This window comes from Heloderma suspectum, chromosome 2 (assembly GCF_057233095.1).
Source record: "Heloderma suspectum isolate Gila_16-S chromosome 2, 16-S_ref, whole genome shotgun sequence".
Classification (NCBI taxonomy): Eukaryota; Metazoa; Chordata; class Lepidosauria; order Squamata; family Helodermatidae; genus Heloderma; species Heloderma suspectum.
Window position 1 is genome coordinate 281,616,706 of NC_139459.1, and position 12,605 is coordinate 281,629,310.

Sequence of the window (12,605 nt, forward strand, 5' to 3'; positions counted from 1 at the left end):
GGCGTGTGGGGTCAGGCGGAGGGTTTTGGAGGCCGGGCCCACGCGCGGGGCATTGGTCGGCAGAGGGCAGCACAGATCGCCCGCATTCCTGCCTCCTGAGTTTGCAGCTCATTAGAAAAGCAGCTGGCCAAAAACCTGAAAGGGGTGGGGGGCGTGAAGCGGGCGAAGAACAAATCCCCCTTTCCTCCGGATCTGGTTTCTATTATGCAGCCAACTCCGCGTGCTCGGGCTGAGAGGAGGCGGGAGAGATTCTGCGAAAGGAAACAATTAAGCTCTCCGGCTTCTGGAGACAGACCCGGGGCTCTACTGGAGATCGCGGTGGAGGCTTAACTCTTCGCTCTCCGGAAGGAGCACGCGGCCTGCAGGGGGCACTGGCCCGCGGGGGCCCACCTCGCCCAACTGGGTCTTTAGGGAAACTCTTCGTACCAGTAGCTACCTCATGGGCGCTTGGATGCGGCGCTGTCGGAAGAGGGGTCTTTCTTGCGGAGATTCTAACGCACAAAAACTTAAGCGTTCTGGGAAAATCGAAGGACAGGGTGGATACTGTGCTGTACTTGAAGCTACACAATGGTGCTTTAACCTCCGGTCCCAGCAAGGGTTAGCTGCTTTTTTTCCCAGGCAGATGATTTAGGTACAGCCCCTCCATCATTTTTAAAAAACAAGTTGACTCCTTTCACAGTTGAAAGGCACTCTGCACATGTTCATCGGCCCTTTGCCAGAGGCCCTTAAAAGTATTTCCTGGAGGAAATACATAGCTCAAGACACTGCAACTTTGGAGCACAACAGTTGGTAGCTCTTTAGGCATTGCCTGTTTCTCAGCCTTAGTTTCTTATTAGCAATGTCAAACAGCTGATTCAAGCTAGCTAATTAATGTCCAGTTGGATCAATACTGTGAACAGCTGAGCTCAATTACCAGAATTAATCCAGTCTTGCAGACTGAATTTCTTTCTGTCCAGCTCCCTAAAACATGTCAAATTAAATTCATGAGATGCTACCCAAACTGGACTATGAAGCAGTCCAGTAAACACCTACCCACCCTAGTAACACATGATTCGGCATAAGTGCTGGTGGCAACCTTCCTGCCACTCATGGACTTTGTTCTAAAAGGGCTTCTAGACAGCTGCAAAATAAGAGGAAATTCAGGTTAAACTTTAACCTGCCTGTATTTGCATGCAAAAAGAGCCCTCCTCCTGCATTTCTGCGGGGTGGGGGGTGTATACTCCAATCTTCCCAGACTTAATTGACTTAGTCCTCCTTCCTTATATTCCCTAAACTGGTGCCTTGGCCCATAGTAAGACATTAACATTTTGGCTCATCTTCCCCACTTCTCTGAGAGGTAGAGAGTTCTAGGGCAGCTTATAAGGCAGATTTAGAGGGCCTTAGATAAGAGCTCGTATGGCACCTTAAAGACTAACAAATTTATTACGGCATAAGCTTGTGCACTAGTATCCACTTAATGAGATGTGCCTGATGAAGGGGACTCTGACCCATTAAAATCTATGCTGTAGCAAATTGGTTAAACATGAAGGTGCTACAAGATTCTTTGTTGCATTTGCAGCATCAGACTAATATGCCCTCCCTTCTGGGGATTAGATGGCATTTTGTAATAACTTTATTTACAGATGTGCATGTTAAGTGGGGCAGGGGGTGCTCACCTAAAAGCAGCTATGGTCCCAAAAAGCAATAGCACCGATGAAGCCCTGAAACGCAAACCTTGTTTTTCCATTGCCAAATTCAAACCACCCCTATGGGCCCTCCACATAAACATAGGCAGATGGGTGCAACACATTCCAGGAACTTGGACATGTCTGTGCAAATGCATTTGCTGAGTATCTTATATACCCTTGCCTCTCCCCCTGTGTTTGTTCTTGCCTAACCTTAAGAGCTTCAGAACAGGGATATTGCTCATTGCTTCTAAAAGATCTTCCTGTTTCCAAATGCATTAGAATGTGTTCCAACCACAGTTTGGCTTTTTTGCAGTACTGCAAGAAGACCCTTTCCAGTGGTGATGGTGCAATATCCTGGCTGCACCTTATAGAAAGAAAGCAATAGGATTGCTTTGGATAGCTGTGCTGTTGGTCTCATCCTTTAAAAAAAAAAAAATAGCGACCTATATGGTAGACTCCAGACAGAGCAGCCTCTGAAGAATCTAAAAGGGGGGAAAGTTCACAAAATGATGCGAGAGCCACATCACTAATAACGTTACACAAACAATATCCATCAAGTGAGGACCAGGGGGAAAAGTATCTGGGCAATTGTGTCCTCTGAGGCTAATTCCTCCTCCCTCGTGGTCCTCGTAAGGTGCAAGGGAGCAGATCCCCTCCCAACATAAATGCTGCTCTCCAATATGTTTGGGCTCCCAGCGCATCTGCAAATGGTGAAACACCTTTAATAACAGTGATAGATGTGGCACTTGTGCAATCATAAGATATTGCACTGAGTTCTGGAGAAATGTAATACCCACACAACAGCAGTGTAACTTTGCAGAAATGTGTGGACTGCACAGCAAATGAGGAATGGATGTGTGTTTATTCTACAAAAAAAAAAACCCCACATACCCTGATGATGCAGAAATGACCTAAAGACTGTGCCAACTGGAGTCACCAGTAGATGTCTCCGTCAATCTAGATTGTATGATTAAGAACAGCTCTACTGAGTATACTGAAACTGAGCTGGGAGGGGGATAATTACTGGATGTATTAGAACAATGTTCTGTAAACTCTTAGGTTAAAACACATTCTACAAATTAACTGGTATGATTGTTCTGTCATGAGAGCTCCTTTTAAATCTCCAAACATGTATTGCATCCAGTCCAGGATTTAATCAGGGGACGGAGCACAGTTGTGGAACCGCTCTGGAGTGGCATTTAAGAAAAACAATGGACTAGAAGGACTTTTTGGAAATGTGCAATTTCAAGACAGATGCTGCAGGATGGCGGCAGATTAGCGACAACATCATCTGTCACAAACGACCCCAATGCGCTCTACCACCACATTAAATTGGCCATGTAGCTCGGCCCCCAGTTTCTACAGCTAGCCTTTGATAGAACCCCTTACAAGTCTTGTAGAAAGGAAAGTGCCAAGAGACAGAGCCTATCCTAAGTACAGTCCCACTCGGGGTCTAAACGTAACCCCTACTGTAGCCATGACATTTAGACACCTGTAGGCCGATCATTCAAATTCAAACCCAGGTCAAGCATCTGCCATGGTAAGACTGAATTTTCATCGCATGAAAGTTCTGTTTGCCTTGCCCTCTTGGTGTGTGGTTCCACAGAGGTGACTCCACAGTACAACAATTTTGTTCTGCTCTGAACACTAATGAAGCACTTTGGCAACAGGAAAGCAAACTGTCCATCTGGTGTTGATCAAGAAGATATACGTTCTGTTTTTCCTAACATTTCAGCAACTTTCAGGAAACCCAATAAAGAGTTAACACTACTTGTGGTTCTTGTCTTGGAATACAGCGAAAATACAATACAGCCTCCTTTAAAAGCGATCTGTCCTTATTCTAGATATGTCTACCAAGCTCTCCTGGCACACTGAAAAAAACAGCATAGTAGCAGTACTTGCCCCCTAGGTTTTCCAGGTGTTGGTAGACCCAAATGCTGACAATTATTTCTGGCCCATAAAGATTCTGTTGGTGGGGGGGGGGGGAATGACACAAAACAACTGCGTAAATCAGTCCCTGATATCTAGGAAGAGGTCTGGATGCAGAGTTAAGAGGGCAGAGTACTCTATTGTGTAGCCTAAAACATTCAAGCTAGCCACTGTAGTAAAACAAAGGGTATCAGAATCCTTGCCTTTCTGAAATGATAAACGGTTATGGTGGGTGGGGAACCATCACTGTTGGTCTCCCCTGGTGAGAAAGCCTGTAAACGGAGGTGGGTGGAAGGAAAGGAGCAGTCAACATTCTTGGCATGTGCATCAGAGGAAAGTGAAAACACGCACTGTAATGTAGGGGGTCCAGTTCTCTCTGCCTCATACTGGAGTTAGTCTCTGGGACTTAATTTTTTAATAAGCACATTTTTACTGCTAAACTCACACTAGTACCAGTCCAATGCCAATAATACAATATCCTGTTCCTATAAATGAAGGGGGTAACTTTGTTACTAGAGGGGGAGGCATTATTATCACCCTACTGCTTGACCCTTAAAAAAGAAAACAGGAAGGTTGTGTGTCGTGTTCACACCCTACCTTGAACTAAGTTCATTTTTCTGTTTCTAAGAAGGGAGACAATCCTCAAAAGACAGCCTTGCTCGCATTTAGCACTTTTAAAGAAAGGGCTATATGAGTACCTCTGAGCTTGTGTGGTATGGTGCTCATCCGCTTGTGGGATCGACTTTGTTTTTTGTACTAGATGCCCAAGATCCACTAACTGGAGCCTGGTGTAAAAGGCAGAGCACTTCAAAGAGCTCAGGAATTTTGGAGGGAGTGCCATAACTGAACAGAGCTCACAATCCTTCCACAAAAAATCCCCTTCTAGTTACCCTAAACTCGCTTCATTTCAGCAGTATAATTTAGGACAAGGGAGGGGGAGAAGAGAGAGAATAATTTTATTGCTGCTTCTGTCAAACAATGGGGAATCACAAATCCTTGCCAATCAACTGCAAATTAACTGGAGATCTATCTTCTGCCCACCCTAAAGAACTAAAGAGGAGAGAAAGGAAATACAACTTTAAAAATTCACCAAGTTGCAGGGGGATGAGAAGGAAAGGATGTTACTCTTCCCAGTGAAAGAAATGTATGCTTGGAACATATATCCCTGCAATGGAAGTGCTACTTGGAGGAAAGTCATTTGGAACTTGCGTAAAAAATAAGTAATAACTGTATATTTGTTGGTCAAAACTTAGCCATAAATCCTCTGGAAAGGCCTTAAACTAGCTAGAGCATTATAGGCCCTTACTCAACCAATCTTACAGCCTGATCCTACACATATTTTCATAGAAGTCCCACTGAGTTCAATGGGGTTTATTCCTAAGTAAGTGTGTATAGGATTGCAGCCTCCCTACTAAGCTGCAAGCAATGTCTCTAGATCAGCCTTCCCCAGTGTCCAGTGCTCTTCAGATGTTTTGGACTTCAACTCCCATCAGCCCCAGCCAACATGGCTAATGGTCAAGAATGCTGGGAGTTTGGGTCCAAAACATCTGGAGGGCAGCAGCAGGTTAGAGAAAGCTGTTCTAGATCATCTCTAGATCTGCCCTAGGTAGTTCAAACCACATGAGTAGTTCCAGTCTGCACTCCCCTCCCTCAAGTTTAATTTGGAATCCATTTCACAACCAACTAAGCTTGATTGTGTGTTGGCTGGAACAAGATCGAAGGAAGGGAGGGAGGCAGTTGTGCAAGCACCCAACCCACTCGCTAACTCAGTCGATGCGCTATATAACTATTTCTGTCCTTGTCATTCACACATGCTTAACCACTGTTGCCAGATGTGTGAGAATTCTTGTACGAGCCATGAAACCTTTTACACCCTCGTACACCAGTCTGTGAGAATTATCAGGCTTGCCCAGGACCAAATTAAATGTTACGAAGGAATTCCTTGACTAGAACATCCCACTCCCACCCCCACCCTGCTGCTGCCATAACAACAACAACAAGCTGACCTTAAGGGTGCCTTGCTATGCATGTTTAGACAGAAAAGGCTCCACAACTCCCAGCATTCTCCATGCAGCTGATTGCACACTTAGTGCTGCGCTAAGGTGGACAGGCATGGTAGCAGTGCTTACCATGGCCAGCAAGTCTCAAGCAACAATGGGAGTGGGGGAATGGATTGTCGCCTTGTGTGAGGAGGAGGTATTTCTCTGCTTTGCTGTTGTTGCCCTTCTGGGGGATTGTTTGTTGTGCAAAGAGGGTTGTGGTTGCATATCCCATCCTGTATAGGGCCTAGCAGAGTATGGAAGACAGGACTTCCTCTTCCATCTCAGTTGTTCTAGGTGAGGTGTAGGCCGCTTTCCATTCTTTGTCAGTGGAGCTGGGGAAGTGGTGTATGTGCAAGAGAGAGAGCTGAGAAGGGGAATCCTACACCCCTTTAAACTAGTTTAGGTGTGCGGGGAAGCTGACATGCCTGAGGTAAGAAGGGGAAACCACAAAGGAGCATGGTAGCCATGCTGATCTGTCACTTTCCAGAGGTGACATGTCTATGGGGCTGCTGTGAGAGAAAGCAGAGGAGTGCAAGGAGGTAAATTTGGGCCTCTACCCCAGGACAAGAAAAAGAAGCGTTGGGGCTCTGAGACAAGGATTCCAAACGGATAGTCTCTCGGCTGTTGGCAAAGGCCTCTGATGTTGTGTGGAGCAAGTGAAATTCCAAGCATGAGGCTGTCAGCATTGGCACTGCTGTCTGTGGTTAGAATTAGCCACTCAAGGCTCCTTTTCAATCCTAGAATAAGACTGTGAGTGGCCATGGCAGCAGAGGGAAGGCTGGTGGTTATTTAGTAGCATTAGCATGAAAAAGCCACACAGGAGGTGGGTGGGGTGGGGGAGAAGGCAGATTCCAATGATCCACAGAGAAAGAATTTCAGTCCCTCCACAGAAGAGCCATCTAGGTCAGCATGAGGGGGAGTGGGCTGAATTTGCCTTTCTGCTGTCGGTAGCACCAGTGCTTACTTGGTTTGACCTTTTAACTCTCAGAAATTTCAAGGCAATGGAATCTACCCCTGTCATTACTGGTCTTTCTTAGGTCTCTAAACCCTCCTTATGTAATAACATGATGGTGAAGCTGCCATGAATTAGATTAGATATAGACACACGCTCTTTGCCATATATTGAGCGAAAATAAAGCAGACTTATGTTCTCTTCATACTGAGGCTAGCTGCTTATCGTTTGGTTTCATAGAGTCTAGATTTGTTATGTAGATAATAATTCATTTAGCCTTGAACAAAGAGAAATGGTTTAAGCAAGACATTAAGGAAAAATAAAGCAAGGAAATGAAATATCGTGTTTTGGCCTCCCGTTGTGTAACACCCACTTAGCAACTAGCCTAATCTATCATGGGGAGCTGACAGAGCACCATGCGCTCTGGCTGTAGTCTACATGACAGAGGACAGAAGAGGCACATTAAACTCACAACACTGCCAATCCCTGATGAATGAAAAGGCAGCAGTGTGGGGCTGCCAGCAGAGGATGGGGCAAGGCCAAAGGAAGTGCTGTGGGAAAGGCAGGACTTGCAAGGGAGCCTAGAGCCTCCTATGGCTTGTGCGCTGAGAAACTGTATCTCCTGTTAGCTTACTTGCCCCTCTGATACGCCTTTCTCATTTGCCACCCACCTGAAAACCCCACTCTCCTCAGTTTCATTCCACTTATTTTGCAGCAGTTCAGCTAAGCACTTCAAAGAGCCAGACCTGTCTCAGCTCAGTGAGTACTACACATTTCACCTCTCATGATTAATTCAATAGTTCTTTCTCTTCTTGACCCTTAAAACTCATATCTCCAATGGAGATATGTTTTGTCTGAGCAGGGGGTAAAGTGGCTTCTCCTGCTCCTTTTGTGCCACACAGATCTCCGTCTCATGCCCTTCCTTCCTCAGTTTCTAACTCATCCTCCTTCCTCACACATATTCCACATCCCAGGGTTCCTCCTCTTTCTGAGCTACAGACAAGGCATCCATTCTTCAAGCAGCAATAAACCGCCAGAGGCTGCCAGCAGCTGATCAGTCCTGAATGCCAGCCCTCACCTCCAGTCTCAGGATCAGCCTACTTTTCTGGAGAGTTATTACTCATGGGAGAAAGTGCCTGCAACTCATTGGCTACCTCATGGCACAAGCCCAGGAAGTACACATTTTCTGACTCTCTCTTACCAGTGATGACCTACGAGCCATGTTCAGGGCTTTGCCTCAGTGTTTTTATTGTGGCTACAGAAAACTCAAATGAAGCCCCATCTCCTCCTTCATGCAGAAAATCATCAAGGACCACCCAACCATGTTTTGCATCTCAAGTGGAGAAAAGCCTTTAAAAAAGAAATAATTAACTCCGGGTTCTTCCAGACAGAGGACTCATAGCACCACCAGTCTTACAGACAGACTTCCACTGTAAAGTACAAGAGGAATTTCCATGTACTGCCCACGCTGTCAGGGGAAATTGCTGCTACATGCCACAAACATCTGTCCACACCAGTAAGTGGAGATGTGGCCAAAACTCCTCTCTCCCTTTGCTACTTCCTCCCACCATGTTCTTTGGGCTGAGGTAGGTTTTGGTTGTTTTGTTTTGTCTCCAGAATTGCAGAGTTCTGGAAGTTCAAAGGTTCACTGTTGCGCTTTTACCCCCATGTAAGTGCATGTCGCCCTCATTCAGATCAGGACCAAGGTGTTCCATGAGCAGAGGGTTAAACCTCCCCCTCCCCAGTTTTTTCCCCTTACGTTACTTACACACACACACACACACACACACACCCGTGTAGGGGTGCCCATTCTAGTCATTTTTCTTTTTTTTAACCTCTGGGTGGGGGGGATGATAATGGTGGAGTTTCTGTAGAACAACTGGTGTGGGGGTGGGGAAGATTTAACCTTTTTCCTCCTAGACCACCATGGTCCTGATCCGAATGAGGGCAATGTGACCTTACATGTGAAGTAAAAGCACCAGCAGTGAACCTTTGCATTTCCAGAATTACGCAATTCTGGACAACAACACGTAGGCAGTCCAAAGCCCCCTGCTAACAAGGCAAGCCAACAGTGCCTTAAAAGCCCCATATGGAAGAGCCCTCACTCATATACACACCTTCGGCAACAGAACTCAGGTTCGGTGGTCTTTCAGATCACACCTAAAACGCACCACTTGGGTTACTTGGATTGGAGATCAGCAAGCAATGCCCTGGGTTGTGATCATACTGGATTTTAAAAACTGTTTTGAAGTGTATGGACTTGGAACTAACTTGAAGTACTCGTGTTAAATAGAGGACTGGGCAGAAACTTTCTGGCGTGCCACAGAAGACCACCAATTTGCCTGGCCCACTATACACTGGGACATATACAGAGAGCTACTTAATTCCATCACTGTCTTCTGACAGTGGAAGTGTATTTGTATATGTAGTCAAGTTATTCAGTGAACAGCAGTCATAAAGACAATGTTTGTTGAAAGCTGTACCAGTGGCATTTGCCACAAGCAAAATTAAACATGAAAAAAACCTACCCAAACACTTATGATAAATACTAGTGCTCTAACTCTTTATTTTATCCATCAACTGTGCAAATATCAAGTTGGATCCAGGATCTGGCTTCCACAAGAGGAATGAACCTTCCACAAGAGGAAGGGATCTGCTTGAAGAAGGTTCCTTTGCCTAATTTGGGGGGTCCCCCTCACACCACAGCTCACCCCATTCTCCTGACTTTCTGTGTAGCATTTTCAGGAGACTGGCATGGAGGGGGCAAGGAAGTCCACTACCTCCAGCGCAGTTGATCCAGCTTGAATCTGGACCCAGCCCACCATATGATAGATCTCGCCGAGCCATTATTATGCACCAGAGAGGTAAACAAAATAATACTAAGAAACCATAAAACCTCAGGTCCCTTTTGATCTTGTTATGATCATTACAACTCTACCCACACCCAGGCATATGAATGGCCTTATTTATTACTTTTATATCCGACCTTTCCTCCAAGGAGCTCAAGGTGGCATCCATGGTTCTCCCACTGTCATTTCATCTCTTCAACCACACTGTGAAGTAGCAACTAGCCCATGGTCACCCACTTAGCTTCATGGCTAAGCAGGGATTTGAACCTTGGTCTCCCCAGTCCTAGTCAGACATGCTAACCTCTCTGCATCACACTGGCTCTCTTATACAGAGTTAGACCTTTAACTTCATCTAGCCCAGTGCCCTCTACTTCAGTTGGCAGCAGCTCTGCAGTGTCTCAGGCACAGGTCTTTCCCCGCCCTGCTACTTGACGTTCATGTCTTTCTGCATGTGCATTCCCGCTCTGTGCAAGGCCAGTATGAGGATACAATACATCAGCAGTGGGGATCCTGTGCTCCTCCAGATACTGTTGGATGGCAAATCCCATCAGCACTAGCCAACATGTCCAATAGTTGGTGCTGATGGGAGTTGTAATCCAATAGCTGGAGGTCCACAAGTTCCCCACTCCTGCAGTATACGGTCTGCTCTACAGATGCAGAAGACTCAATCATCCCCTCTGTAGTTAGTTGTGGAACAACTGATGCCCCTAGCAAAAAGTTGAATTCCAAGTTTTATCTGTAATGTGGCATTTCATGAACTTGTATAAAATACATTTATTTTGTATTCTTTGAAACTGAACTCGACATCTCCTAGGTATACTGGCTGACCTGTGACTTCTGCAATATATTTTAGGTCATGCTTAACATTTTTTAATCACTGTTCCTGCTTTCAGTGGAAGGGTAAAGAGTGACAAAGATTGGATCTTTCTTTTCTTCCAACGCACACCTCTGGGTAGGATGAGGACTCTAATTTATATTAGTGATTATGAGTATTGAATCAGGGATTATAATTAATCTAGACCTATGAATCCACTGTAAGAAGTAGAAATTTGAGTACAAAGTGTAAACTGGCTGGTTCTTGCAAAATGTTAAAACACTTTAAACATTCACACCACGTGCCCAAGCACTTCACATGGTTTTAAAGACGTTTTCTTAAAAGAAAACACTATTTTAAAAAAAATGGTTCTCTCCTTGAATTTGGCACGGCTTTAAACAAAGGCTGACTCTGTCTAGTTACAGTCTCTGACAACAAATTAGAGGTGGAACTTCACAGCACAAAGCATATTCCAGACTCAGAGAGAAGAAACCGTGCAATCAATGTGACGAAAGAGAGAATAAAACAGGGGAAATGTTTTCTGTTGCAGTGTCTTGAATATATGGAAATGTGTGGAAAAGCCCTGAGAGACTGTGAAAGACTTCACATCAAAAAAGCAAGGAGGTGGGGAGGGAGGTGCAGAACACATGCCTGATCCTGGGAAAAAATTTAGGAGAAAAAGAAATGGCCTTGTGCCATACTGTAGCCTTGCCATTAGAGCAGCAGCGTACTGGAGTACATCCTGCAGAAATCAAACATGCGGTCTGGCCAAGGCTTGCATGGGTGGCAGGCTGCGACAGCAAATTGAACTCACTACCCATTTAAATATACTGGAAGTCATCTATGTGCCGCCCTCCTAGGGAGATATAATTGAGTTTGGATTTGTTGGCTCGTCTGTGGCACTAGAGGGTGCTCTCCTACTGGATGGAGAGGAGCAGGAGGGGAGGGCATTCCCTCCGGAGTCAACACTGACCCCAGCGCAGCCAGTGTTTTGACAGGGATTCATGAGGGACTGCTATTCCTCAGTTTTCCAAAGCTGGCAGCAAGAGAAGTCTTGCATTCCTGATTTTCAGGCAAGGGGAAAACAAGCCACCGCCCCCATCCCCACCTCATGTTTGAGTAGAGGCTGGTAGACATCTTCAAGCAAGGTGGGCGAGAGCAGAGCTTCCTCCACAACTGCAGGCAGAGGGGCACTCACGCTTGCCAGGGCAAACCATCAGTCACCCATTTGGCTGAATGCGACCCACGGAGCTCCCGTCAGCTGATACAGTTATAAATCCTCTATCTCAGCCTTCCACAACCTGGTGCCCACCAGATGTTTTGGACTACAGCTCCCAGGATTCCTGGCCATTGGCTGATAAGGCTTGCAGCCCATGACATATGGAGGGCACCAGGCTGGGGAAGTCTGCTTTATCTCCTTTCCTAATAGCAGCAGCATGAGATGCTTGCTTGATTGGTCCAGTTATCCAAATCTTCTTTGCATTTTTAAAAAAACAGACTGATGAGAAAGATACCTGGTAAATATACCCTTGCCCTGTATGTTCTCAGGTACATTGCACCACATTTTATCAGGCTCCAGGGGGCCATGGACTGATTATGTTGAAGGGCAAAAACAGGAATAACTGAAGAGTGGTGTATTCAGAGGGATCAACAAAAGCATTGGTGGATGAACTTAACTAGCAAAGGAATGCTCATATTCTAGCACACCACATGCACATTCCTGTTGCTCCTGTGGTTTCAGCTAGCTCACTTTTCTTGCCTCTAGAGAATGGTGTTGTGTAGCAGCAACCACATCCCACCCCGTAGCCAGCTGCACTCCTCTGTGCCCAAGGTCATTAAGTGAGCCTTTGCTGTTGTGGACAAGGTGTAGTGTCCTCTGAGCTTGTGAAGTCTTAACTGGGAGTTTCACTTGAGTTAGCAGGTCTAGTACTGCTCTAGTTCACTTAGGGCACCATCCTGTCTATGTTTAGACAGAATAAAGTCCTACAATTCTCGGCATTTCCCAGCCACCTATGCTGGCTGGGGTATGCTGAGAGTTGTAGGACTTTTTTCTGTCTAAACGTACATAGGATGGTGCCCTTAGAAGATCACATGAGGAATACACACTGGGTTACAGTTTCTCCACCCTCAGCCCGCTATCTCTCGAACAGCAGGTCTGATTGAAGGCACACTAACTAGGCAGCCAGCCCACTCCCTCCCCACCATCAGCACCAGAGCAATCTCCCAGAATAAAGCACCCTTCCAAACAGAGGTGTCTCCTCTCAGAGACCCATCCTAGCTGCAGTAGCAAGGAGCGGTTTAAAGAAACAGCACTCACTCTCATCACTTGTGCCAGATCCTCAAGGCAGCAGA